Source organism: Macrobrachium rosenbergii, chromosome 14 (assembly GCF_040412425.1).
Source record: "Macrobrachium rosenbergii isolate ZJJX-2024 chromosome 14, ASM4041242v1, whole genome shotgun sequence".
Taxonomy (NCBI): domain Eukaryota; kingdom Metazoa; phylum Arthropoda; class Malacostraca; order Decapoda; family Palaemonidae; genus Macrobrachium; species Macrobrachium rosenbergii.
Genome location: NC_089754.1, coordinates 22,695,678 through 22,723,177, shown reverse-complemented (window position 1 = coordinate 22,723,177; position 27,500 = coordinate 22,695,678). Strand labels below are relative to the sequence as shown.

The 27,500-nt window shown below is 37.4% G+C and overlaps 2 protein-coding genes across 14 annotated transcripts in view; one reads left to right on the top strand and one right to left on the bottom strand.

Moving 5' to 3' along the window:
- The window catches only part of LOC136845778 (innexin inx2-like), a 650,831-nt gene that overhangs the window by 503,513 nt on the left and 119,818 nt on the right, over nt 1-27,500 (bottom strand). The window lies entirely within an intron of this gene.
- The window catches only part of LOC136845780 (innexin inx2-like), a 112,636-nt gene continuing 91,417 nt past the window's right edge, over nt 6,282-27,500 (top strand). For 3 of the 12 annotated variants that reach the window (XM_067116068.1, XM_067116080.1, XM_067116073.1), the window contains exons 1-2: nt 6,763-7,050; nt 10,244-10,416. The gene's annotated coding sequence lies outside the window, so the exon portion shown is untranslated. Of the gene's footprint in view, nt 7,051-10,243; nt 10,417-27,500 lie in introns of all 12 variants that reach the window. The other 9 variants (XM_067116067.1, XM_067116061.1, XM_067116086.1 and 6 more) reach the window with 8 other exon arrangements.

Genomic DNA, 27,500 nt, shown 5'->3' with positions numbered 1-27,500 from the left:
TTAATGAATACTAAAGGAGCTGTATTCTTCAATATCACAAAAAATACCTTATATATATACATATATACACACATATATATATATACATATACATATATACAGTACATATATATACATATATATGTATATATATACATATACATATCTATATATACATATATATATCTATATATCTATATATATATATATATATATCTATATATATATATATATATATATATATATATATATATATATATATATATATATAAAATAAATTTGGAAAGATGTAACACCCCTTCCTCCTGTAAAGAAGTGAACTTGAAATGTTTCGCACTAGCTTATTTCAATGATTATTCCATTCTCGGTGACAGTATCGCTACTTTCATTTTCATAAACAGGTTCAGATGCTTTGTATCCATGTAGCTTACAAGTGCTTTACTCATATTCAAATGACATTCAAACACAGAAAACACAAGAGGTTGCAATCTCAAATATGTCTTTCTCTTTACTTTTACTGACTGGGAATCTGTTCCCCACACCCCCCAACGATAATCCTGTGCCCCAAGAACTTTCATTTCCATGAGGCAGCATTAGTCACCTGTCGAGTGACTCTGGAACTCTGATTCATGATTTATAGCCTGAGGCAGTAGACAGTTATCAGTTCAAAAGAAATTGTGAATAGAATAGAATAGAAGACCGAATTTACGCCAATGGCCAAGCGCTGTGACCTGTGAGGCCATTGTTAGAGAGGGTAGAAGGACAGATGGAAAAAAGAGAATATGAACGGAGTTACAGTAAAAGGAATGACTGGGGTTGCAGCTAGGGGGCGAAGGGACGCTGCAAAACAACTTAAGTAGTTCGTACAGTGCATCACGTGAAGCGCACTGATGGCACTACCCCTCTACGGGAAACAAATTGTGAAGCACATAGATAAGAAAAAATGGCGCTGGGTAGCATTAGATATGTTGCTATGTTGAGTTTTCTTTTGATTTGCGATGATATAACAACTAATATGCTATAATCAAACTTCTCACTCGTTGCAATTCAACCATCACGAAGCAATCTTTGGCAATTTTATTACTTAGAAATAAACTAAACATTATGAGAAGCCATTTATCGACCCTAGTACACCACGCAATTCTAACTCGATCTGTGACCTCAAATTCAGTGAGGAAGTCAGAGCCGATATCATTACTTTTAATAAATATTAAAATTCCCTAATCCGCTCAGAGGAGGAGGATCGTCGACGAGGTAATCCCCCACCCAGAGAGATGGAACTAATCTATGCCTAATTACATGGGTAAAATATATTCTCTCTCTCTCTCTCTCTCTCTCTCTCTCTCTCTCTCTCTCTCTCTCTCTCTCTCTCTATATATATATATATATATATATATATATATATATATATATATATATATATATATATATATATATAAAATTATATAGCATATATATATATATATATATATATATATATTATATAAAATTACATATATATACATATATATGTGTGTGTGTGTTTGTGTGTAAGTTTAGAACAAACATAAACAGGTACAAAAAGATAAAGATATTTCTTTACCTTTTTTTCTCTCTCTCTCTCATACATGTTGAACTTCGCAAACTAGAATGTTTCGCATGAGAGAATCTAAGTATTAAAATCGTGAACTCATTTATGAGGAACCTGATAGAAAGAGACAGAGCACGTAAGACTTTACCGCTCAGGATTTCTCCGGCAATTCTCCTTTTTTTATATATGACGTTCTCAAAATTTCTACCTCGAAGGATGCGATAATAAACATAATTATCCTCCTTTCCCTGGAGCAACCTGTAGTGCAGCCATAGCTTGGAAACAGTAATAAAAACTTCGTCACATGAGATGGGGAAGATATCTGATGAAGAGCAGTCGACAGCGTCGAGTCTTTGTGTTAAAAAACAAAAGGGTAAATGCCCTCACGTGTAGAACTTCCGGCGAACAGGATGTAATCGTATGCGTCGCTTCCTTGGGAATGACGAATGAGTGAACACCAACGAAAGTAGTGAAACAGGAAAGGGAACAAAGACTGCACACGCATAACAACTGCCATGTTTCTCTGAAGCAAGAACAAGGTCTAGTTCATTTGGATGTCCTGTGATGGAGAGCAGAAACTTCTCACTCCCCTGGGACTAATTTCTTAATTAACCAAACAACGATGAGAAATTTTGGGTGCATTTTCAAAGTGCTAGCCAATGCTTTGTCAACTTAATACACATAGACTGAACTAAAATTATAATGACTGGTGGAAAAGTCTTTGAGGACGTTTTTGTTTTTATTCATGGTTGGCATCGAATACTTTTTTTTTATACTGAAACACATCGAGAGGTTACCAAGAACGCTCGGTAACAGCAACATCTAAAGAATACCGGGTAACAGAATGCAATGATGACACAACAACACGTGACATTTGTTACGCGCTATATTAGACTGGAGAGAAATATTGCGAACTTAACACCAGGAGTAACAACAATTCTTTGCACTCTAAAAAAAATCATCCAATGCACCAATATAAATGTAATATTTATGGGTTCACAGGATAAAAAGAGTGCTCACCAACATTTGCCTTGTTGATTCTGGCGTTGTGAAGATGTAAACCAATCATTAAATCAAACATTGCGGGGGACTTTTTGAGAAATCAGGTCTTCACAACTTGCAGATGATAACGAAGAGATGTCATTTTCCTTTGCTGTTATTTCCTGACCTCTCATAATTTCCTGCATGCGGAAGATCAATTCCTTTATTGGTACGGAATGAATTACAGCTTCTATGACGTAAATAGTGTACTATTAATTTATCTAAGGCACTAAATATTAAACCTAGTGTGCATCAGGGTTTTTGTCCTCATTTTTATCGTAAGTAATTATATGCATAGGTGATTTAGCGTAGTTTCTATATGGGGAGAATTAGACCTGATTTAAACCTGCAAAATGCAAGCAGCGAAGATTACCACAAAAATATGTATTTGGATGTGTTGATCATGATGAAAAAATACCCTCCACTATATCTAAGGAAAAATACTATCGATGGAGGTTTGATTGAATGACCTGAATGAGAAAAAAAGGAACAAAATGTCATTTGACCTTGACAATGACAAGTTGCAACTAAGCAGAGCTGGGTGTGATACGATGACCCCTATAACACCCTTATGGCCGGAAAAGTGGAAGCCAGATGCCTGGGAAGGGTGGGTAGCTTCTACGCAAGATCTGAAGCATAAAAAGGTCTACGCATCGCGGATAGAACACGCGATTTTTTCCTGTGCAGTGACATATACCTTCCCCACACCTTAGCCTGGGTCAGTGGTTCCTTGTGCCTAAAATTCATAGTAAACTTCATTTTAAATCTTTTTAATGTGATTTTTTTGCCATCTGATCATCAATGCCTAACACCTGCGCAGCTTGCAACTAGGCTAGTATTCCTCGTATAGCTAACTGATTAGCATTTTTTGTTGCTTACCGGAGATGTTGATATTTCTCTTCTTCAGCAGAGAGCCTAAGACTTCTTCAGCATTCATAAATAGTTTTAAATATTATGAATCCATGCCTTTATGTCAAAAAAAAAACATCAATAGAAATTCAAAATTGTACAGAAGATAATAAAAGTTATTATAACGCTAATTTTGCTCGGGGTAAAAAAAAAAAAAAAAGTAAAAATAAGAGATTTCATCCACTCGTTATTCTGCAGATCGTGTAATTCGAAAACTAAAAGCCTAATTAAATCCCAGCCTTGGCCTCCCAACCTTTACTTTCTTGTGAACGTGACTGAGTGAGTGCACGCGTGAGTGTGTTGATGTCAGTATGCATATATGGAAAGGTGAGAGATGGTTTACAGAATCTCATTTTTCCCACTTTGATGAGTTTAGACTGATGTTATACCAACTATAATTATAATTTAATCTCCCTAGAAAGTTAACTGTCGGTAGCACTTAAACAAAACTTGATTCTCATATTCCAAAAAGTAGCTCTTATATTAAATGGCTCCTATATAAAACAATTCCCACTTCCTACAAACAAGCTTAACTTATGGACTGTGGATGAATGAACAAAGCAGGAAAAAGTTGAAGAAATCATAATAAAAACGACCGTCTCAAGGGTTTTACCTTTATCATATCTACTAGATTCTACTTTCTGACTAAACTTCCATTATCTCGGTTTTTCGGACCCCAATCCTTAACAGGATTGTACAAAATCCTTAGTTTGAGTTCTCCGTCCTTGGGAGTTAAAGAGATAATTGAACAAAAGTATTGCCAAAACACGTCTTGTAATTAAAAACCCAATGTTCATTCGCTACAAACGGATATGAAACAACAACTTGTTAACTGTGCAATAATAATAATATTGAATGTCTTAAGAGAATTCATGCAGTTTTTGATGTATGTAAAGCTCAGCAGTTAAAAAAATCTATTTATTTTAACATTTATTTTCAATACTACCAACCCGCTATTTTGATGAAAGAAAAAGACTGAATATTTTCCACATACACCCATCCCATTTAACTATTTAATAATATATATAGGGACTTCGGAATGTGCTACCAGATATCCCATTTAATCATATGCCCACTCTCTCTCTCTCTCTCTCTCTCTCTCTCTCTCTCTCTCTCTCTCTCTCTCTCTCTCTCTCTCTCTCTTTTGAGCTGGTGGAAGAGTTTCAAAGCTTTTGCAAAAGAAGAAAGATGCGAGTAAATATGAGCAAGAGTAAGGTTATGAGGGTACATGAAAACAGAAAGATGAAATAATGAATATTAATATGGACGTTGGAAGGATGGAAGCGGTTGATGCATAGTGGTATTTTGGGAAGGCATATAATAAATAATGATAAGATGGAAGATAAAGCGATTCACAGAAAAGGTGAAACAGGGCTGGAAATTCATGAAAATGAAGTGTGGATGTTGAATACAAATTCAAGAAAAAAAAGCAGTTCTTGAGGATGGACTGTTTGTGTAGAATATATGGTATAAGAAGAAATTAAATACTGCGAAATAGTGGTGACAAGTTTCAGTGATGTAAGGAAGGCTCAAGAGTGCTTTGAGATGGATTGGCCATGTGGAAAGAATGGAGAACAATAGGCCAATGGAAAGAATGTATAATTTGGAAGTGTTAGTAGGGAGAAGCTGGAGACTTTGAGAGTTCTGTATGGCTGATTTGGAAGAGGAATTGGAAAAGAAGGTCGTCAATATCCAAGAAGTGCAACAGTATGTGCTAGCTAGAGGGGAATAATCAAGCGTGTGTGGTGGGGTTTCCTGTACTGATGTTGGGCCTCTGTGTTGATGTATGATGCTGTGGTAGTTTTTCTCCATAGGGTTTCATCTAAGGTGTAGCGTTAGCTCGTGAATGTGTAGGGGTGTTATGTTGTTTGTTTGCTGAAACCACCTTTTATTAGGGGAACCACTTAATTTTGAGAAAAACTATAAATATATATATATATATATATATATATATATATATATATATATATATATATATATATATATATATATATATATATCTGCACAAGTAGTTTTCTCAGTTTATGTTGTTCCTTCGTAAATGGTAGCTGAGAAACCTCTAATATTGATTTTTTGTGGGTGTCCTCTAAACCCCTCTCACTTCCCCTGACGCAGGCCAGAGTCGTTAATTATTTACGCGAGAGAATTGTTTGCTTTTACATGTATCGTAAAATGCAAAAGCTCCTTCTCGATAAGACCGATAAGAGGAAAAAGGAAACATGTCTCTTCAATTGCCGGTCTCCCTTATGCGCCAGTGGCCATTGCATTATTCCTTTACCCATGAAATTCATTGCCTCTCATTCTTCCAAACTTCCACTCTGTTTCACAATGCCATGAGTCACATCTTTATGGTTCGCAGTTCTGCTGTTTCCTTTTACCGCTGTGGCATTTCCTGAACATGTCTCTTGCGGGGCGATGTCACAAGTAATGAGGTTTCGATGTTCGCAAGAACACTCGATTCGCGCCCGTAGTCACGACCCTCGCCTCATTGTTCCGGATCTTCAGTTCTTGTCTTCTGAGACGGCGCTTGAGAGGGTGTTCTTTGTAACAAACTCTCTTGTTATCTGTTTGGAGGAGAGCGGTTTAATTTGAATTTAAATTCTTTTGATTTTTCCTTTCCCTTCTTGCCCGTAGCTTAGCTTGCGTGGTTATGCTGTAGACGGAAGGCATTAAAAAGGTTTTGTGTTGACGACTTACAGGTGGTATGAGTAAGACCCCGCATATGGGAGGAGTTCCGGAACTACGTCACGAAAACGTCACGGTTGCGTCACTGTTCTGCATCGTGCCTCTTATATTGCGTATCTGAAACCTGCAACGTGAGGAAGGATTTGTTGCAAAAGGTCGACATTATGTCACCTTTGGCTGTCGTTTCATTCTTGATTCATGATTTCTTATCTCACAGAATAATGCAAAATGATAACTGTCATCAAACAGACAACAGAAAGTAGAATGTTAAAAGAAAACTTTCTGGTAGAAATCGGACGTCGCTGTTTGACCAGGACGAAGACCTCCCGTTAAACCAAGTGCCACCAGTCCTACGTCAAATGTATCGGATCTCGACAATGCTTTCCTCTCGAAAGTTTCTGGCAGATTTCAATTTCGATCAGAACATCCCCTCGCCATGGGTGACAGAACCAAAGGGTGGATGAAAGAATCTCCTTTCCCTTGCTGTGGCGAGAATCTGGTGGGAAGAATCCAAAATCCCGACCGCAAAAGTTCGGCCTGGTGTCTCTAGTCACGCCCGGGAGAGTGGGGTCCCTCTTGTAACAGTTCCCAGTTGAAGTCGAAAGCGAGATCTGAAATTTGCTGCGAGTCTCAGCATTTTGTTATCGAATCACACTATTCCTGCGAAGTCTGGATGTTTTCGAATCGAAAGAAAGAACCCGAAGTATTGTTTCTTGATATCGAGGAGGTCTGTCTGAAGTGATCTCAATCCGTAAGATCGAAACGGGAGGAAGAGTTGTGTCATTTAGTGATCAGTTTGAGCGAAGCTCCCAGACGAGTGTTTCGCATGCGTGTCTAGATTTTAAAAAGGCGATCGACTATACAGGGTAAGTTTTTCGTCATAGTTTTTGTTTGTTTTCAATGGTTTTGCCAAAGGGGTTTCCGGTCGAACATTTTTTTCTCTTCTTCTTTTTGTAGCCTGAATAAGTGACCGGGAACGGAGGGCAAAGGAGCGCTCAATTGCTTTCAAGGTCTGTGAGACAACGAAAGATGATGTAACATAATACCAAACAGAGAGAGAGAGAGAGAGAGAGAGAGAGAGAGAGAGAGAGAGAGAGAGAGCATACAAAATTTCTGAATGTGGAATCTATGGTTTTGGTGCTTCCTTCTGGCTTTGGTCATGACTACCTTGCCTACCCTTAATGAAAATTGCCAAAATATTAATATTATTTACTTGTTATCTATACCGCCTTTGCTAGCGTTTCCGTGCATAATTATTTCATTTACTTTTCTTCTTCGTTTGCATACAAGTACTTGAAAGATCAGAGCAAGGGTCCGACATGCAGGTGTTTCGAGTGGGATGCTCAAGAAGGGACGTGAATAAGAGTATGAGTATTAAATAGGCGGGACTGGTGCTGGTGCCTTTCTCGGAATTTCAAAAAGTCGCCGCCCTCCACCCTACAGCAGAAGGGTATAAAGGCTTTTTAAGTCTTCAAAGAGAGAGAGAGAGAGAGAGAGAGAGAGAGAGAGAGAGAGAGAGAGAGAGAGAACGGGATAGCTGAAGTACTATGACCGGAAATTATCTCAAGGTTTTTCATTCAAGGGTGATATGGAAAAGCAGCGTTTGTGTGGTCCTCCTTTTTCCTGAGGGTACGACTGTCTTTCTTATGAATATTTTTATTTCTTCATTGGCGTTTCAGATTTTGAACGACCTGGAGTCGCATTTTTTAGAGTCGTTCTTATGGCCTCAAGCAATGGTCAGTCTTAACGTAAGGTTTTATGTCCATACGCGGGGTAATCTATTTTCTATTTAACTAACTTGAAACTGCACCTTTTCTCTTCGAAACTTTACAGAATATATGATTTATATTGTTAAAGAATTGATAGTCAATTTATTTTTATTTTTTTTAGAGAGCATCTGACCCTTATTCTTTTAAAAATGGAGGATTTAGCTTCTCAGTCATTCGGGTCAGGTAAAATGCACAGGAAATTCAGATGTAACGTGACTCTTGGCCATTCTCCTTGACCCTGTAATTATGTGGGTCAGTATTTACTTGAAAAGAAAATGAAAAGACATTTATTAAGCTGACCCGAAGTAATTATCTTGTCAAGATAAGCGCAACTTGCATCTTGTCAGAGAAATAGAAGTTATTTAATGTCTAAAACGCAGGAGACATGTTGATAACACTTCAGGTCTCATTGTTTCGCGCTACGCGATATCCCAAACAATGGCAGAGGCCGTTTGTCGCCGAAATAAATAGCAAGATGCAGATGGCGATAAAGTGTGGAGACTACATCTGCAGAATTATATGTTCTCTAATGCTAATTAGCCCCTTCGTACTGCTGCACAATAAATGCAGGAAGATTCAGGTAAAAACTCCACCTCCTTTCCCTCTTGGATATAAATTTATTTGGTGTGTCCTTATTTTTTTGTTTTTTGCAAGTTTTCATTTAATTCTAACCGTTGCGTTCCCCACCTCTCTCTCTCTCTCTCTCTCTCTCTCTCTCTCTCTCTCTCTCTCTCTCTCTCTCTCTCTCTCTCTCAAAGACCAAAATCAGCAAAAATTACAATTGACGTCATTTATTAGGAAAGGTTGGTTATTGCAAGGTTTATGTTCATTATATAAATAATAATAGTAATGTACTTTACTTCCGCTCTAAGATATATACATAGTCACAGGGCTACTACAATGTAATACGCAAGTACGGATGTGATACACAAGTACGGATTACACGTAGATAAAAAGAACGGTTGAACTGTTATACTCGAACATTGTTCATAATAATAATAATAATAATAATAATAATAATAATAATAATAATAATAATAATAATAATAATACACAATAACGACAATACAAAAATAAACAAACATATATATATATATATATATATATATATATATATATATATATATATATATATATATATATATATATATATATGTGTGTGTGTGATTTAGTAAATATTAAGAGTAAACGGCTATGATAATACCTGTGATACGTATCAAATGGTACTGAATTGAATTCAGTGGAAGAGAATTAAGAATGATAATGAAAAGAATGAGAACAACAACAATGACAGTGATGAGAAACACAGAGAAATTGAACGTAGCAGGAACATACACAGCTTGACACAAGTATATCTTAAAATTCCCGTCCTTCAGGACAGAGGAAAATTACAATAAATAAATGCAAAAGAATAACGATAAAAAGAAATAATGAAGCATACACAGTATCTGAGCTCACCCCTGACGTGAAAAAAAGACTGTCATTAGGAAGCAGAAGTCTCATTATCACATCTTTCCCACAATTCAGACCTCGTTTCACTGATTAAGATGTTTTGGATAAGCTAATGACCACTTTTTCTAGTTTTAATATTGCTAAAATATCGGCTGCAGGGAGAATCTGAAAACACTTGTTCACAATAACTGATGTTGTTTTAAAAATATGAGGCTTTTCTTGATTTCAATTGTCACTTAGTAATATCTTAATGAACCCTCTTTTGGAGCAGCCATGTCCTATAAAGTTGCATGACGAAGTTTGGGAATCTAACAAAAACTCTTAATCGTCAGCTTGAGGGTTTTTCCCCGTGTTTTGATTACCTTTGGTATTTAGACAGCGGTCTTATTGGCTAGCAACAATCAGTATCAATTTTTCTACATCTTGTAAATAAAATAATGTCTTATTTCAATGTAAAAACGTTGATGTTGTTTTTGTTTTCGTGGGGGAGTGGGCGGTTTCCTGTTCCAATATATGTAACTTATTCGTTCCTAAAATAATCATGAATATCTTCACTTCATGGAAGAAGAAGGAAAAAGTTTTTCTTATAAGGTTTATTAAATGTTTGATTCTCAAATGGCCAGTCTAAAGTACAATATTTTTCTGGTTAGAAACTCAGACGATTTTCTAAAGAAAGAAAGAAAGTAAAAAAAACAGTCGACATGCTTACAATTTATGATCACATCAAATGAAGTCCATTTTTCCGGCATCCTCACGGACTGTGTTTAGGAAAATGAGAGATTGCAAGGGAAAAGGGACTGACGAGACTGGAAGGTTTATTACTCGGCTTTTCCATCAGGTCAGCCTCTTGACGCAGTGACCCGTGATGACCTCCCTCCCGACTGGTTTTCGACTTGGCCACCCTACACAACCGTCGCGCAGCAAGTCTCGGACTGAACCACGCCTTTATTTTAAAGGATTCGTGATCTTACTCCTGATCTGAGTTTATTTTAGCTTTCGTGTCTACACTAGGTAAGATATGGATGAATAATTCTTGAAGCTTTCATGCTTAAGCATGTCGTTTTTCAGAATAAAAATGGTTTTTTTGGACTTCATGAAGATGTATCTAAAAAAATAATGAGCAAGTTCGTTCAGTTGCCTGCGAGTTATCTACCAACATGCATTATACTGTTAACCATAAAGCACCCATGGTTTAAACGGCGTAGTACCTCCTCTTTCTTTAAGGAAAGAGCCTAAGTATAATAAGACGTGCTTGCATTCAACGGCACCATAACTTAAGAATTAGTCGGATGATGATTTAACGCAAAATGGACATCCGGGTTGCATGGCAGCAAGTATCATGTTTTCTCCTGAACTGAGTGTCATCTTATGGTTGGGGGGTCGCTTCTCGTCATCTCCTCGTTGCATGTTATCCGCCTTTAGTACTTTAATGGCTTTTGACTTGTCAGCCTGTTCAGGAATCGTCTTACTTTTACTGTTTAAGAAGCTTCGCATTTTACCTCCCACATTTCGAATACATTCTCTGGGTGTGATTCCGTGACTGCTGAACTGTACATGGATTACTCTTTTTATATGGATATACTGCTGGAGCGATCATTCCATAAAAGTGCGTTATTCTAGATAAGTTTCAAGTAAGCTTCACTGTCTTGTTGGAATTTTATCCCCAGAAACTTTTGTTAGACTGAGGTGACTTGAGCAGGGCTGTTTTGATAAGCTTATCAGTTCTGTTCATGTTATGTTATCATGTTTCGTCTTTTTACTGAAGAATACTTCTTTAGAAGAGGTTTTTGCAGTATAACGAGCAGCATTTTCTACCCACTGAGACGAGGGATTCTCTCCTCTGTAAAGCTCCTCGAAATAGTTGTAGAGAATTAACTGATTGATTATGGGAAACTGACGTCATGAAGAGTATGGCCATTGAAAATATGCTCTCACCATAAATTTCGAAATAAAGAAAAATTCCATATAAATGATCAGAAAAAAATTTTCTTACTTTATTCATACTTTACGAGAATTACCCGGAGAGACGGAATAAAGAGGACATGTTACAGCTGAGAGTAAGATAATCAAGAAAAACGGTGACAACAGAATTATTCATTACACGAGTAACGAACTAATACAATTAAGAAAATGAACTGGACATAATAATAGAAATATGTAGACACTGTCATGGAATAGCAGAGGCATTAAATTTTTTTCTGCTTTGTGAAAAAAAGATAAGTTTATAATCTTCCTTTCGTACTTCCATAAACAGCTATATTTCGTTAATTAGCATTGGTAAAAAAAAAAAAAAGATGGCTAGGATTTTTCATGCGCATTGTGGCCTCATTCCTTTATTCATGTAAAAGGAACATTCAAGTACGTGGTTAATTTTACGTACACACAGCTTGCTGTAAAACTCCGTCAGGTGTTTGTGGCAGTCCCGCTAACTGCATGATTGCTGTCGGAAAAGATGGCTCATGAAATCATACGTTGCAGATATTCAAACAATCATACTGTATTTTCATCTCTGCCGGTTCTTTAGAAAGAGGAAACGTCGGAGGTTTGATCTCAGCTGACTAAGAAGCGATTTTGGCACGTTCTTTGACATTCGTTATGATTCTATTGGTTTACGTACTGAATTATGTTAATAGTTAGCAGACTGCCGTGGGTCACCGACAAGGATGTAGAGAAAATAATTTTAAAAAGTAACAGACGCAAGTAATCATGAGGTAGCCTTCAATCCCACAAGGCGGAACCCTTCATCAGATACTGCAAGATAATTATTCTCTTTCCCCTGTGGACTCGGCAACAGATCATTTGCGTCCTTCCGCAAGTAAATATCTGGCCTCATTACTGATTACTAAATACGCTGACGTTACCACCGCTAGAGAAAAAAAGGAATATAAAAACGTTAATGAAGTTCAAGTTCAAGGTAAATTTTTTCTCTCATTAATTGACTCTAGAATTACTGTCTTCCCTCTCGCGTATTATGTCAATCTCTGCTTTGATGCTTCATTTCGTTTATGATAATCAATTAGATGACGGAAACAGTGAATCGGGTTTTATTAGGGGACTTAAGAACTTGCATTCTCTAATGTTTTAACGTACCTGTTTGGTTTATTTTATTTGACCTTTGTGACAATGATACATGTGTCAAAATCTTTTGTTACTGAGCAATGTGACACCTTCCTGTTCTCACTTCAAAAAACCTCTAAATAATCTTAAGCAAGTCTGACATATTTTAGCATATAGGTCTTCATTCAGGCGTGCCAGAAATTCCATTATTTTGTTTATGAACTCTATAATCGATTAGACCGTCTCCACTTCATGTAAATCGAGTAAAATTCATTTTAAATAAAGAAAATTATTCAATTAAGTAAAAGATTAAGATGTTGTTTAGTCAGTGCACTTGACATTGTCGATTCAAGGTAACGTATAATTCGAAAGTGTTTTGAATTAATAACATGTAGAACATTCTGTAATGTATGTGATGAATAAAATATCAACTCTGAAGAGATAAATATCGCAAATGCTCATGTATATGGAGTTATGTAGATAGTCAAAGGGAAGATGCAGAGGACATTTAGCTAAAAGAACTATCCTTTTCCTACATTTCTGTTTTGTTGTTGTTGTTGTTGTTGTTGGATTGGAGGACCTTTAAAAAATTGATTACATGAGATATATTTGTAGAAAGGGCAAACATCTCAGACTTGTCTTGATATCACTCTTCTTAATTGGTTTTAAACATTCAACATATCAAGTATCTTCTTCCTGCATATTTTTTTAATATGACTGTTCACCGTACGTTGATTATATATACGGCCTAAAACACCTTCCTCCTTCGAGATTTTGCTATCTGATTTCATAATGCCTTATTTTGCTATATTTTGGACATTTGTTATTAATTGTATATTACCGTTACATATACTTGTAAATGTAGTTAACGTTAATTAATTTCATTTATATTAGAAGAAAATTCAGTCAGGTTTGCAATATCATTTTTTCCCGTATCTGGGTTACACAAATTATTACCTTATTACCTTTGCATAGAAGTTTTGCACTGATGAGTTAATGATTTTTAAGTGTACCTGAAACACACAGCTCTAACTGGCAATTAGGAATTGCTAAATAAGAGGGGATACGTTTTGATTTCTGGTGAGATACGAGCTTGCCACATCAAGGTGATATAAATTACGCTCTTTTAACTACGGAAATAAATGATGAATTTGCAATTTCTTTTGCAAAGAAAAAGGATGAATTACTTTCCGGAAAATTAAAAGTGATGATGATGACAATGAAAAGGAGGACGACTGTGAAGGTTTGGTGAATGTGTCAAACGATTAACAGCCTGAGTTTATGACGTCACATCCGATAAACCCTTTTTTCACTGAGGTTCAGTATGAATGGAGTTGAGACCCGTCATAATTTGGATGGAAATGAGAACGAAATCTTCACTTCACTGTGTTACCTGCTATGGTCATTGGACCAGGCATAGCCTAGTTATTACAGTTGTGGTGACGTATGGTGCCATGCATTAACTGGCACAGTTGCACGCTTTGAAATTAATGGTATTTACTCCCAGGCCATGTGCTTGTTGAAAGTGTCTAAATGTAAAGTAGGAGTAAAGTAACGCAAATAAGGCTCAGTTGTTGTCATAATTACATGAATAAATGAATAAACTTGTATTAATGGAAAAACGATATCAAAAAGAAAAGTAAGATCGATGAAAAAAGTTTGCTGTGATTGACTTTTATGACCTGGTATTAAAGGGTGCCAGTTTCCCAGAGTCATTATGTTTCAAACAATGAATGAAACCTGATTCCTGGACTGAAACGAAAATTTTTTTCAAGGTGTCACATGCATAATATCATAAAAGAGCAGAAAGCACTTAATCTTGAAGCTCAGAGAGTGAGAGTAATAAAAAAAACTATTGTTTATATTCCTAAATATTTAATAACATTAACAGATTCAGATAAATTATTCGAAAATCAAGGCGTTAAACTAAATACCATACTGAGAATGAGCCCGTCGTCTCATCAAGATGTGTATATACTCCTCTCAATGTAGGCTATCTGTGCGTTCTTGGCTCGGAAGTCAAAGCTTAGTTCCTAAATATTACACTCATCCATCTATTACTTTAACTACTAAGATGGTGAATAACGTCACGCACTCTTATATTCATTTAGAATTATGCTTCATCGGTGAGATTAACCTGCATTACTTTCCTTACAAAGAAAAGAGAAAAATATACGTCGATGTACAAGTAGCACTCTGTCCGTCTGTCAGAATATCATAAATCACAGTCATTAATTCACGTGAATAGACAGAATCGAAGAGAGCTGCAACAAACTTCTAAGCGTAGCCTGACTTCTAGGAATGGTTGAACACCATAAACAAGACGGCAACCCTAGGAGGAGCCGTCCATCCACCCCCCCCCTCCCCCCTCCAAATGGTTGCGGTGACCCTCAGTGTCATAGCCCGTTAATCTGTTAATTAGGCTTTCTTTTATCTAGCTCTAATTTTTGTTACTCTTAAGCTTTTTATTTGGTTCTCTTTCTTTTCTCTACAATTATTTTTTCTATTCATGCGGTTTAATTTAATCAGCTCTCTTATTATTTTTACACTGATTATTATTATTATTTATTCGTAAGAGAATGCCTGCCGTGACACATGGCCAATGACATTCAAGTTGTTATCAAGATCGAACTAAACTGTAAATAAGACTATAAACGTCGCCAGCCTTCCAAGTATTATAAAAGTCTAAATTATAGAAAAGTGACAATATTGATACCAACGGCTAAATATTTTATTATAATAAGGTACAAGAACAATCCTAAGTAAGTTGAAAAAACTACACAACATCTTCAGCGCGCCTACTGAAAGCACAGCAGGTTGTAATAAAGCTAGCAGAGAGAGGCAAACACCCACAAAAGCACAGACTGTGATGTTACATCTCTGCTCCATCAGTGAGGATAGTGAACAAACACCGGGTGATGCAAGTTGAAAAAAGTCCCAAACATAACTTTTGAAATTAACAAATTGCTAGTTACTGAGAGTCGAGCTAATTTTCAACTCGGCACAGTTACTGTTGACAGCAAACACAAGGATCGTGGAACCACAATGACGTCGAATTTTAAATATTTTGCTACCATTTTTATAGAGGAGACTGACCTAGTACTGTCTTTATTTTTGTAGATTCAAACTGTAATTACAAACACCTATATTAAAGGTAACTGGCCAGAGCTGTTGCCAGGGCCTGATACAGAAAGTGCGCCATGTGTCCTTATACGTGTTAAAGGGTTCTGCATCCAGACAAACTTAATAACCATTAACCAGCCTTATTTGTATGAGCTGGTTTAATTGACATTCCTCCTGGCGTCTCAACTATGGCATTCTTGACGCTGTTCATGAGACATAACTGTAGCAAACGATTTTAGAAATGTCTAAACTAATTTCTGTATGAATGAACAGCACATAGACAATTTTGAATAATTGGACTGAAAAATAATGTACAATTTGCTAGCCACTACATTATACACCAATGTTACAAATGTACATATTACGGAAATTTATGATTGTCTATATTTTATACTACACATTTTACTTTCAAAAACCTTCCAATAATTTAAAATCCCTGTTTAAAACAGAACCAATTTCGTTTCGCGGATTCGTGTATGGGTATCGTCTCCTGTGTGATTAATATTCAAGCAGTTTGTCTCCCAATATTTTAAATAGCGATTTAGAAGGGAGTCATGTGAAACTCTCTTAAAAGTAATGGTTTGGAACAGCCCCGTGTGAAGACGCTTATGAAATACAAAATTATTACCGTGACCAGAAACGGCCTGTTTGAGTACAGATACTTGCTTTCAGAGTAAAACGAGCCGCTTTGAGCGTTACCTATTGTCAGGCACATGAGAGTGTCCTTAGAGGAGCTATCTTACACTGAAAAATGTAGCACTGCACATAAAGGAGAGCTGCCCGAATGAAAGGTAAATGTTTAACTGGTTCGAGTTTTACGCTTTTTTAAAAGGCTATAACTATTCTACGAGATGTTGCTACCAATGACTTATCCAATTACATCTTTTTCCTTGAGGGTTTAACATGTTCATCCGTGGAAGTTTTCAGTCTTATTCACATTTTTTCCTTCTAAACAAGTTTGCCTTTAATTACCGTTTATTCGTGTTCCTGAACAGTGTATGATCTCTACTTTTGTCGCATATCACTGAAGGGCTAAATCATATAGAATTAGTGCAGTACTACTTCTATTTTCAGAACCGATGAGCAAGGGGTTGTGACGTGAGATTACACAAGTAAAAAGGATCAGTCGTGTATAACATCCCCGCAATTTCATATTTTATATTTTACAAACTCTTATTGGTTGATCGTTCTCACTCCTGTAGACGTTTCTAATGACAGACAACTGTGAACTACATACTATTTGTAGCACGCCTTAAGGGAGGTCCTACGCAGATGAAATAAACTTCCTCTAAAGTTATCTTAATGTTTATAAAGAAACATTCAACAAAATTATAAAATTTGGTCACGTGGGTTTGGGCATAGTCTTGTGTTGGAAGGCTGATTACGACTCGTTCCAGGTAATCTCGACCAGAGACAGAGACGGACCAGCAAGATCAGTTACACCTCGTACTCAAGGACATCCTACGGACAACAACCTCTTGGCAAAGGCGGAGGAGGAATATGGAAGGAGGGGATGGGGGAGGGGGGAGTAGGGAAGGTGGGGATGTGTGAGAGAAAGAGAAGCACCACTGCAAGTATTGCTCTCAAGGAGCGGCGAGATGGGTCTGCCTCTTACAAGGAGAAGACGAACATTTCTCCGCGACACTTAAGCTCATCAGTTAATGACGTCTATTGTAACGTATCTTGAAGCGAAGAGAATTTCCATAAGCAGAACGTTATAGTTGTCTATTTTTAAATTACGTTTAGATAATCACGCTCGATAAACAAGCAAACTTAGAATTTGCACAGTGGAAGGATGTTTCTTCTTGAAAATGCACGAACTTATGAATAGGTTTCTCGCAAGACTGTTCAGACGAGTTTAGCATCACGTTCTGATCTGTAATGATACTTTGCTGTATGTCCTTGCACGCATTTAGTTCCTTTTGAGATTGCGGTGGGAACGGGGGCTGAGAATGGGAAGCGATAACCTAAGGCTCTAAGCCTTCATTCTAATGGTAGTTTCGTGTATATTCTATGCATATACGAGTAAAATATTTTCCTTATTAACTCATAATTTGTCTACCCATAGTATTTATCATATACTTTCTTAACCCTGGTCGTTAGATCAGCTAAGTCAAGTAACGCACTCTCTGGTCAACCGGTATCCATTCTCCATCATTCAAGTTCCGATAACGTTGATATTTCTAACAAAATGTTAATAATTCTAACAAAAGCCAAAACCTAATTTACCGGACACTTCAATAAATTTACTTGCTAAAATGTTGGATTTTATCAGCCAAATGGCTCTATCTTGGAAAATGGTCGCCATGCTAGTTGGTCAAATGATTTTTTGACATTTTCCCATACAGTGATACATGTGGAGCTGTCATAGCAATAGTTTGTGTGACTGACTGTACTGCCCTCTGAGCAATAATATTGTATTAGTTGTCACCTTACTACTGTACCATGGCCAGTCCTGGGTTGTAGTTTCTTTTCTTCGTGGTACACATACACAGGCACACAATCATATTTTCATTTCCCTGGCTCTTCTCTCCTTTCTCACACAGGGGCATTCTGTCCTCTGGAAGCTTGCTAATCTTAAGCTTTTTCCAAACGAAATAAAATAAAATAACTGTAATAATAACAATACTCGAAATAACTGCTCAAGACCTACAAGCAGTACTCCATAACCTTCGCGTTTTACTGTTGTACTTCTCGTAACCTCCGAGCTTCAATTGGTTGCAGCGTGAACGTGGCAAGAACACAATCTATTAACTTGAGCCGATTCAGAATTGGCTTTACGAATGTTTATCAAGATGGACCCCAGAGATTCGGCGAGGCACCCTCCAACAGTCTCTTTCTCTCTCTTGTTCTTCTCAACTGGCGCCATTGTCAATCTTCTCACATTCTTGTAAGTCACGAAACTAATCCTCTCCTCGTCAGTCCCGTTCTTGATGTCATATCTTGGATCTCGTTTGAGGATGACGGGGAGGCTGCGACGTGTCTTGTGAAATCTTGAAAGAAGTTTTCTTGCCCACGAATCGCCGGCTTTTTTCCTGTATTTTCTTTATTTTTTTTTTTTTAAGTTATACGAACTGTTAGATGGAAGTAACGGTTCGGGCATAGTTTTCCTCACAATGTAGTCGCACATCCTAACATATTTCAGTGATATCCTTTTTCCAGTATCATGATATAATCCGTATTTTCCCAGATATCCATTTTATACTTTTTAAGCCTACAGCGTAAAATTCATTATAACTTGATCACTAGTGTAACTAATGTACGAGACATGAGATAGTGGCGACACTCGTTTTGCTTCAAAATAATTTTTTTCTTTGGCACAATATAATAATGCCCTTGAACTTGTATAAGCTTGGTTCTTATGACCATTACACCTTATAACTCTTGTTTCAGTTCTCTGCAGCCTCGCTCCCTCTTTAATCCCCTCTCCCCAACCCCACCCACCCCGCTTCTAATTCGGGATGAAGTGGCTGCTGTTCTTACTGGAGATGTGAGCCGATCAGTGTGGTCTGAGACCGAATTCCAGCAGAACTATGAATCTATATCATTCCTGTGCATCTTTCAAAGGCTTTATTCCAGTAAATAATCTTCTCCATCGCCTTTAATGCTTGCAACTCTACTTAGTGGTCATTACAGAATTTGGAGGGAGCAAATGCCAGTGCTCTTTCTTTCCTTCTTTGGGTGTTCATGGTTATAATTTTAAGTACGGGAAAAACCTCTTGCCTTTTTACCATCATTTTTCCCGGCTTACAACTTAACGTTTGTTTATTCCTTTATTTACTTGATTTATTTGGTTTGTGCGTGACATTATCTCGCTTCCCTTAGCTCAGCTTTTCCATCTGTCTTCATAAGGGCATTCGTTATCCCCTTTGTTTGAACATATTTGAAAATTCATATGCAGACCGATTCTCTTGACGTGGTTTGACTACTTCAGATACCTGATTTTTCTCTTGAGAAACTGTTTAGTCCTGACTGCATTTTGAGTTCTTTTTTTCCTTTATGGAAAGCTACCTTTGATATAAATTCAGAATCACTTCAGATATCATGGGAATGCTTATTATACAGATGTAATTTTCATACATAGGTCATGGGAAGTGACACCATAATTTTTCTTTGTGAGTATAAAGTGCTCTCATAAAAGGGTATTTGAGTTTGAATTATGAGAATTATGGTTTGTGGTAAAATTTTAGCCGATTGGTATTTTGAGTTAGTATGAAAAACAAGTCTATTGAATGCATTTTTATTCTGCTGATTCATATATGAGTTTTAATTACCAGAATTAAGGTCTCTTTGAATATTTGATCTTGAATATTTGGTCAGCCCGATGGTGTCTGATGCCTGAGAATATCTTGAAATACTGAGGAAGCATGAAGAATACAGATAGCATCTTCAGAACAAAATATGCTCGGAAAGACGCCGAATACCAAAGAAAAGAGAATGGCAGTGGGTCTTCGCCATCAACTTTCTGTAAGAAACTTCGAGAGATTTGATGGTGATGGTGTGAACAATGAAGAGGGTGGTGAAGGAGGTTCAACTAAATTCGTGGTGGGATTACGAAGGGGTCACTTATCTTATTATTCGTATGAGTGTCTATTGTAGCATTCCCTCCTCCTCCTCCTCCTCTTCTTCTCCTATTCTCCTCCTCCTCGTGCGCCAGTCCATTTCTTGAGGGTTGCATGCAGCATTACTTGCTGGACATTGCTATATAAGATTGTTGATGCTGCAAGCCACCACTGTCGACCATTCTCAGTGATTTCTACGCACTTACTATGTTCAGTACAGTCGTTGGCTATCTGCATATTTACTGATCTATCTATACGTCTCATTTTTTAGGATACATTTTGATATCCCCTCCAGATTAGTCATCTCTCAGAAAAATAAAGGGTTCGCGTGCTGACGGCAGTCAGGAGTATCTCTGATCAGCCAAGATTTCATTATTTCGGTTTTCATCTTGAATTTCCTCCCCAGCCGCAACAACCACAAAGCTCTGCAAAGATCTTCTCACATTCGACTTGTAATTGTTATCGCTGGTATTCGATAACGCTGACTGATATACAATTCTCTCTCTCTCTCAAATTTATTGTGGCTCTACCTGTGGTGGTCTGCCTGGCTGAATGTCTGGAATGTCTTTCTTATGATTAAATCATAGGAAAGAAAACAATTTCTGGATAGGTCGAGAAGACTGAGTAGCAGCCATTCTTCATAATTCTTCAATGCATAGTTTTTTTTTCTTGCGTGTTATTTTCCTGTTAGTGTTGCCATTTTATTTTTCACTGGTTGTCAACGACAGCTCTTCTGAGCTCCTACTTTTATGAAACTTTAACAAACATTTCATATATTTTGTACCATTCTTTGTTTGTCAGCAGTGTCAGATGCATCAAGAATAACCTCCTACTGGATAAATGACAATTCTTACTGAGGTAGATATCCATGTGTGGAGAAATTACGTGGCCTGTTTCCGTATCATAAGAACAACCAGTTTTGCATGCTAACTGAACGCAACCGGTTTAGTTACTGAAGAAACGAGAGAAACGAGCCTTTCACCGATCACGCAGCGTGACATAAGATGTAACACATTTTAGTTTGAGTATGTTTGTTAAAGGGTGAAATACCTGGACCCCTTGCCAACCCTCTATTATCCCATTTGAAGGTCTTTTGAGGACAGAAGAGATTTATAGAGGGACGTGACTTAATCCGCCCTCATTGAAATCACTAAATCTATGATGCCTAAAGTGTTCAGCGACCATTTTTTCATAGGAGTGTTTTAGGTTATTATTATATAATAATTCAAAATAACGAATATTTATATGGAACAGACATTAAAAAGTGAAATAAAGATAAAACATTGAGAAGGAAATATCGTATAAATTAAGATAAATCTACAAAATTGAATAGATACATTAAAATCACCAATGCAAATCACAGAAAATTATAAAATGGTGCATTGAGCTCCCAAGCAGTGTTACACCTCCTCTAGAACCAATGAGTATCAATACCAGTGAGTTAAAAGTTAAGTATACCTAAGTTTAACCAGACCACTGACTGATTAACAGCTCTCCTAGGGCTGGCCCGAAGGATTAGATTTATTTTACGTGGCTAAGAACCAATTGGTTACCTAGCAACGGGACCTACAGCTTATTGTGGAATCCGAACCACATTATAACGAGAAATGAATTTCTATCACCAGAAATAAATTCCTCTTATTCTTCATTGGCCGCTCGGAGATTCGAACTCGCGCCCAGCAGAGTGCTAGCTGAGAACTAATACCAGCGAGTGACACTGCCAGGAAAGCCATTCCACAGTTTTACAGTATAAAAGGAATAAAAGGCCTCTTTTACTTAGTAGTGATCATGCCCTGCAAACCAAGCAGCACGCATTAGTTCGCTGTTTGAACGTTTATCAGTTATTTCATTTATTATAAAATAGTGTTCCAATTCTTTCATTGTAACATCACTTTGCTACGCCGTAAATTAACGAGATTTACAGAAATCTGTAGTATTTAGTTTTCCGATTATCGACAGTTTTAATGTAGCTGATAATGACAATCTATTAAGTTATAGCTTCTTCATAGTAAATTATTTCTGAAGCAAAACAATCGGAAATGGAATAACTGAATCTCTTGGTTTTCTCCTTTCGGTTTGCTGACCATATAGTTATATATATTATATGCTTTTGGTTTTTCTTGACTTTTAAATAACTTCTTCCTTCAAGAAACAGGTCTTACATTTTCAGCCACATTCAAATAAAGAAGGAATACATTAGTAATATTGGATACTGATTTCATAACTGGCATAGTGTGGCCACAGTATACGAATTTTAACTGACGATTCTTGTTCAATCAAAGAAAGTCGTATGTCAAAAACTAGATATATTCTATACAGGACGATGAAAGACAATATATCTAAATACTTTACCAAAGAATATGCAATTATGATAATTCCATTTCCTTCTATAAATTTATGATATATTATGTGAACTTCAATTTTTGTAGATAACTGTAAATATAATGTACCCATAATGTTTTATTTTAAAAAATCTAAAATTCCCGCAAAATTGACGATTTTGACCAAAGAATTATTTTCCTAGTCGCCGGATAGTCGCATCATCTAAGAGTCCCATTCCCATTTTCTCTATCTGGTCGTCGTGAATCGATGATACCCACCCGGCTCATATCGTAAGTGCTCAAGTTCGATTCCTGAGTCGTACGGTGAAATGAACGGTAAGGGCGCAACAGCTAAAAGATGACTTTGCCTTCGTTAGCTTAAGCAGTGATTAATGTACTTGGCTGATAGTCGATTTTTATGGATAGTAATTGGACAGAGGAGGGGGGGGGGGTGAGACGGATGGCGGGGGCGGGGACGGTAATAGACGTGCGTTGTCGGTATTCCGCAAAATACATACTATTAAGCAGTTGAAAACGGAATACTTTGACGAGGTAAGCATCATCTTACCTGGATGAAATCATTCTCTCCCTTCAAATGTTCATAAAGTCTATCACAGGTTCAGTGTCAAGTGTGGCAGGAACAAACTGTGTACCTTCTCCGCAACTGCCGAGTTCTCGAACTCTGGGTGCAAGGAGCGTAGTACGTAACATTTTTTATATGGCTGAAAGTGTCGGAAAGAACAAACAATTCTAGTGACATTCGTGCGGTTAGGTTAGTTATGTTAAAAAGAAAATAAAATGGCGCGCTGAATAGGATGCAACATAAAAATGAACATCGGTTGGATCAGTCTTAGTAAGCTGTCACTTCTTATCATCGTGACCTAGCATCAGTGCAGTGGATTGAAAACTGCAATAAAGTTGAGAACTTTCTGAAATATTCCTCGGCGCCCCTTTGAGCTCGCTGCGGCGGCCCCAGGCGCTGCCTCCCACAATTTGGGAACTATGACCTTAAAACATTTGAGCGTCTGCTAACCCAACTCGTATACTGTGTACCTTGGGGTCAGTAGACTGTCGCAAGTCACAGCCGGGAGAAGGCAGAGAGAGAGAGAGAGAGAGAGAGAGAGAGAGAGAGAGAGAGAGAGAGAGAGAGGGGGAAAAAACAATGAACATGGGCGATCACTGCTTGCTACAATTTTATACAACCTATTATCATTAAAAACGAAAAGGCCTGGGCAAGGAAATCCTCACCCCTACCTATTTAACCATTCTCTCTCTCTCTCTCTCTCTCTCTCTCTCTCTCTCTCTCTCTCTAAGGAGGGGGGGGGTGAAGTTCTCTCTCGGTATCCTCATCTTGCCAACGGACTCTTGACTCTTAAGTGGTGATCAGTAGCTCTTTTGTACTTATTGCTGCATCCGCTTAACTGTGAGTCATTTGAATGACTCAGTTTCTTGGGATGAGATGTTTCCACTCTGATTTCCGAGATAAGAATGATGAGTATTCTCTTTCCTGGATGCTCGGGAAGGAAGTTATTAAATGCAGTGGCGTTATTAAATTCATTGCCAAAGTACCTTCGTAAACTTAATGTCGAGGTTCTTTACAATTCTGATGGTTTTCATTATGTGACTCATATTTTGACCAGGTGGTGTTAAGTGTTTCTGCGTTTGTTTAATGCTTTTTGGGAGGGGGACGGAGATTATACATATATACATATATATTAGAAATAATAAGACTCCATCGAAATTTTCAGTTAAAGTATAATTTTTGCAAATTACCGATGCAACACAATTATCACGTAATTGTATGATATCCAGTAAATATCGTTTATTTTCTCATAAAAATAAATAAAGAAAAGAAAATCTAAATATTTCAGTCGGGGCATTTGATTTACATGAAATGTCAGATCTTACAGTGTATATATATATATATATATATATATATATATATATATATATATATATATATATATATATATATATATATAATCATGTAAATCAAATGCCCTGACTAAAATATTTAGATTTTCTTTTCTTTATTTATTTTTATGAGAAAATAAACGATATTTACTGGATATCATACAATTACGTGATAATTGTGTTGCATCGGTAATTTGCAAAAATTATACTTTAACCGAAAATTTCGATGGAGTCTTATTATTTCTAATTTTGTTCATGCACAGCCATATGAATAATAGTGCGAAGAAAGCTCACTTCGTCCGCACATATATTACTCTATCTTATGGTTAAACTGCAGCTACATATGAAACCTCTTATTCTTTGGACTTTTCAAATTCCTGACATATTTTCTGAAGCAGATGTTCTAAATCTTGTCTCTGTCGTCTTTACTCCAACTTCGTTATTTACGAAATGTCCACAAAATTGTAATTATATACATTTCACCTCCTTTCATTGTTCAGAACTAGGTATATACACTATAAAATTTGAGAGAAGGGTCAATAGTGATGATGTTGGTGATGGTGACGGTGAGCAGATAGCAGCGATGGCCCCTGGTTGCGGTGTTGCTAGGGTGGTAGCAGCGGTTTCTGGTTGCTACACTTGCTGGTGATGCCGTTAGGAAAAGGAAGGCGGTGATGATGATGGTCACCAGACCTTCATTGAAAGGAGTGAAGTGATGTGTCTCGGTCTGTAGTTTCAAAGATGGTTCAATTTTCATCTTTCTGTCTTCAAAGTAGACACGGATTCGGTTGTGGATTGGCTTGTCCTAAATTCATTCATGACTGTTATCTCCCTAGTGATCGTGGTTTTCAGTCTCTCTCTCTCTCTCTCTCTCTCTCTCTCTCTCTCTCTCTCTCTCTCTCTCTCTCTCTCTCCATTGTAAAATGGAAATAAAGTTTTGATTTGACTTCATCTGATATTACTGTCTCTCTCTCTCTCTCTCTCTCTCCATTGTAAAATGGAAATAGTTTTGATTTCATCTGATTTTACTCTCTCTCTCTCTCTCTCTCTCTCTCTCTCTCTCTCTCTCTCTCTCTCTCTCTCTCTCTCTCTCTCTCTCTCACGAAAGCCAGAAAAAACAACTCAAGCTAACTTCTCTCTCACCCTAAAAAAAACTATCTTCTCCCCTCCCCTCAATGCCATCCCTAATGCAAAACCCACCCCAATCCCCTACCCAGCCCCTGCCCCCAACCACATAGCGGAGCAGACGATAAGTAAAATGCCATATGTCGCGGGCTTTAGTTCTTGCAAAGGGATCCCGTGTCATCCTACTCTGTCACGTCGACGCTGGTGCCTGAGTGAGGCGTCTGCGCCATTAGAGAGAGTTCTCAGTAAATTTATTTCCTGACTTTTGATAAAAAATAGAACTATTTTTTTTACAGTGTTTGAACATATTTCAAGACTCGACGCAAAACATTTTTAAAGGGTAAATAACACTGAAGATCTCATCATATAATGTGGTGCTACCACCATGAACTCCAGTTAAATAGTTTCATACAAGGAGACACGGAGAGGGAATAACAATAATGTTAATTCCTAGTTTGCCATAAGAGCATTCAGCCCTTTCGTATCTTTCTTTCTCTTTTAATCACTGGTTGCAACCCACTATAGCTGGCTGGAATTCAGTTACACATTTCAGAGCTTAGCTACTCAAATGTACAACTAGGTTCGGGACAGTGCCCAAATTGCCCCGTCCTCGCAATTCCAAGTCATGATCTATCGGTCTAGTGAGGCGAGCCTGCTATACCGTTTCCACCAAGGCAGGCAGAAAGACAGACAGCATGCCTTTTATTTGGGCCTAGAGCATCTGTAGGATGGGCCTCAGACTGTGGTTGGTCGAGGCATTGCCTCGTTGAGTCTCCCGTAAGTGGATTCGGTCATTATTTCAACTTGCCACTGAAGGCTATGATGTCAGTACTGACTTCGGTATACCGGATTTGGATATGGTTGAGTCTGAATGGTGTCCTGTGTTAAGATGTTAAACCGCGCATTCAATCATATTTCAGTTCATCTGGATGGAAAAGCAGAATACAGTCTGGTCTCTGTTTAAATAAAAATGCTATTAATTGTTTTAGTGCACATATCTCCCTGGTTAGAATGTCTCTTAGTCTAATCTAGAGGAATGAGTGCAAATAATGCAGGGCGACCACTCACAGTCTAGATAATGTTGAGGTAGAGAGCTTCTAACCACAAGTCTATCATTACAACAGATCTGAAAGACGAAAATCTCCAGCTCTGAAGATGTGGTGGCAATTCTTTTCATTGTGGCTTTCCTTGACTGTGTAATTGTATAATATTTTATAGAATCCTGGTGAGGCAGTTCCAAGTTAGGTCGAAATGGATGGTAATGCAAGGGACCCTCCTAATATCGCAGAACTCTGTATGACTAATTTGACAAGTTTGCTGCTAGTCTTGTCAGCAAAACCCATAACGTATACATATTGTTAATATTTATTATTGTTAACATTTGTTAAAGAAAAATATTCTTAATATATGTAAGGATGACATTTAACCTCTTACAAAAGTTTACATGTTCAATCTTGTTTTCTTTTTTTGTTTATCTGTGTTTGGAAGAACATACATTGTCTAGTTCATTTTCATATCTCTCCCAGTTTTCCTGAGAACCTAATACTGTTGAGGCCCACTGATGTTCACATGTTACGATTGCGTTACGATTTGCGTCACTTATAACGTTGATGAAAGAAGAACCTGTAGAATCTTTCGCTATGAAACGTCACAAAAAACCAGACCTCTAAGAAGGAATCTTGGAGTGCCAGGCTAACCTGAAGATTTTTCTGCTGTTATTCCTAAGTTTTTGCATTCGTGGTATCGATGATTTTGTGTAAGTTCTCCATGCAGGTGTTCATAACATTGCAAAGAAGCGGTCAAGTCCCACTGCTGAATTGACTTACCGTGTCGATTACCTAGTCAGTCACTTCCACTAAAATCAAAGTGTCTTCAGGTTTCATGCCTCAAAGCAAAGTCTGGGGATTTATATACTTGTGCTTGTGGGTTTCGAGCCGACAGAGATCACGCTTGTTTTCAAAGAATGTGATGTGTCAGTCATTTGAATATAACT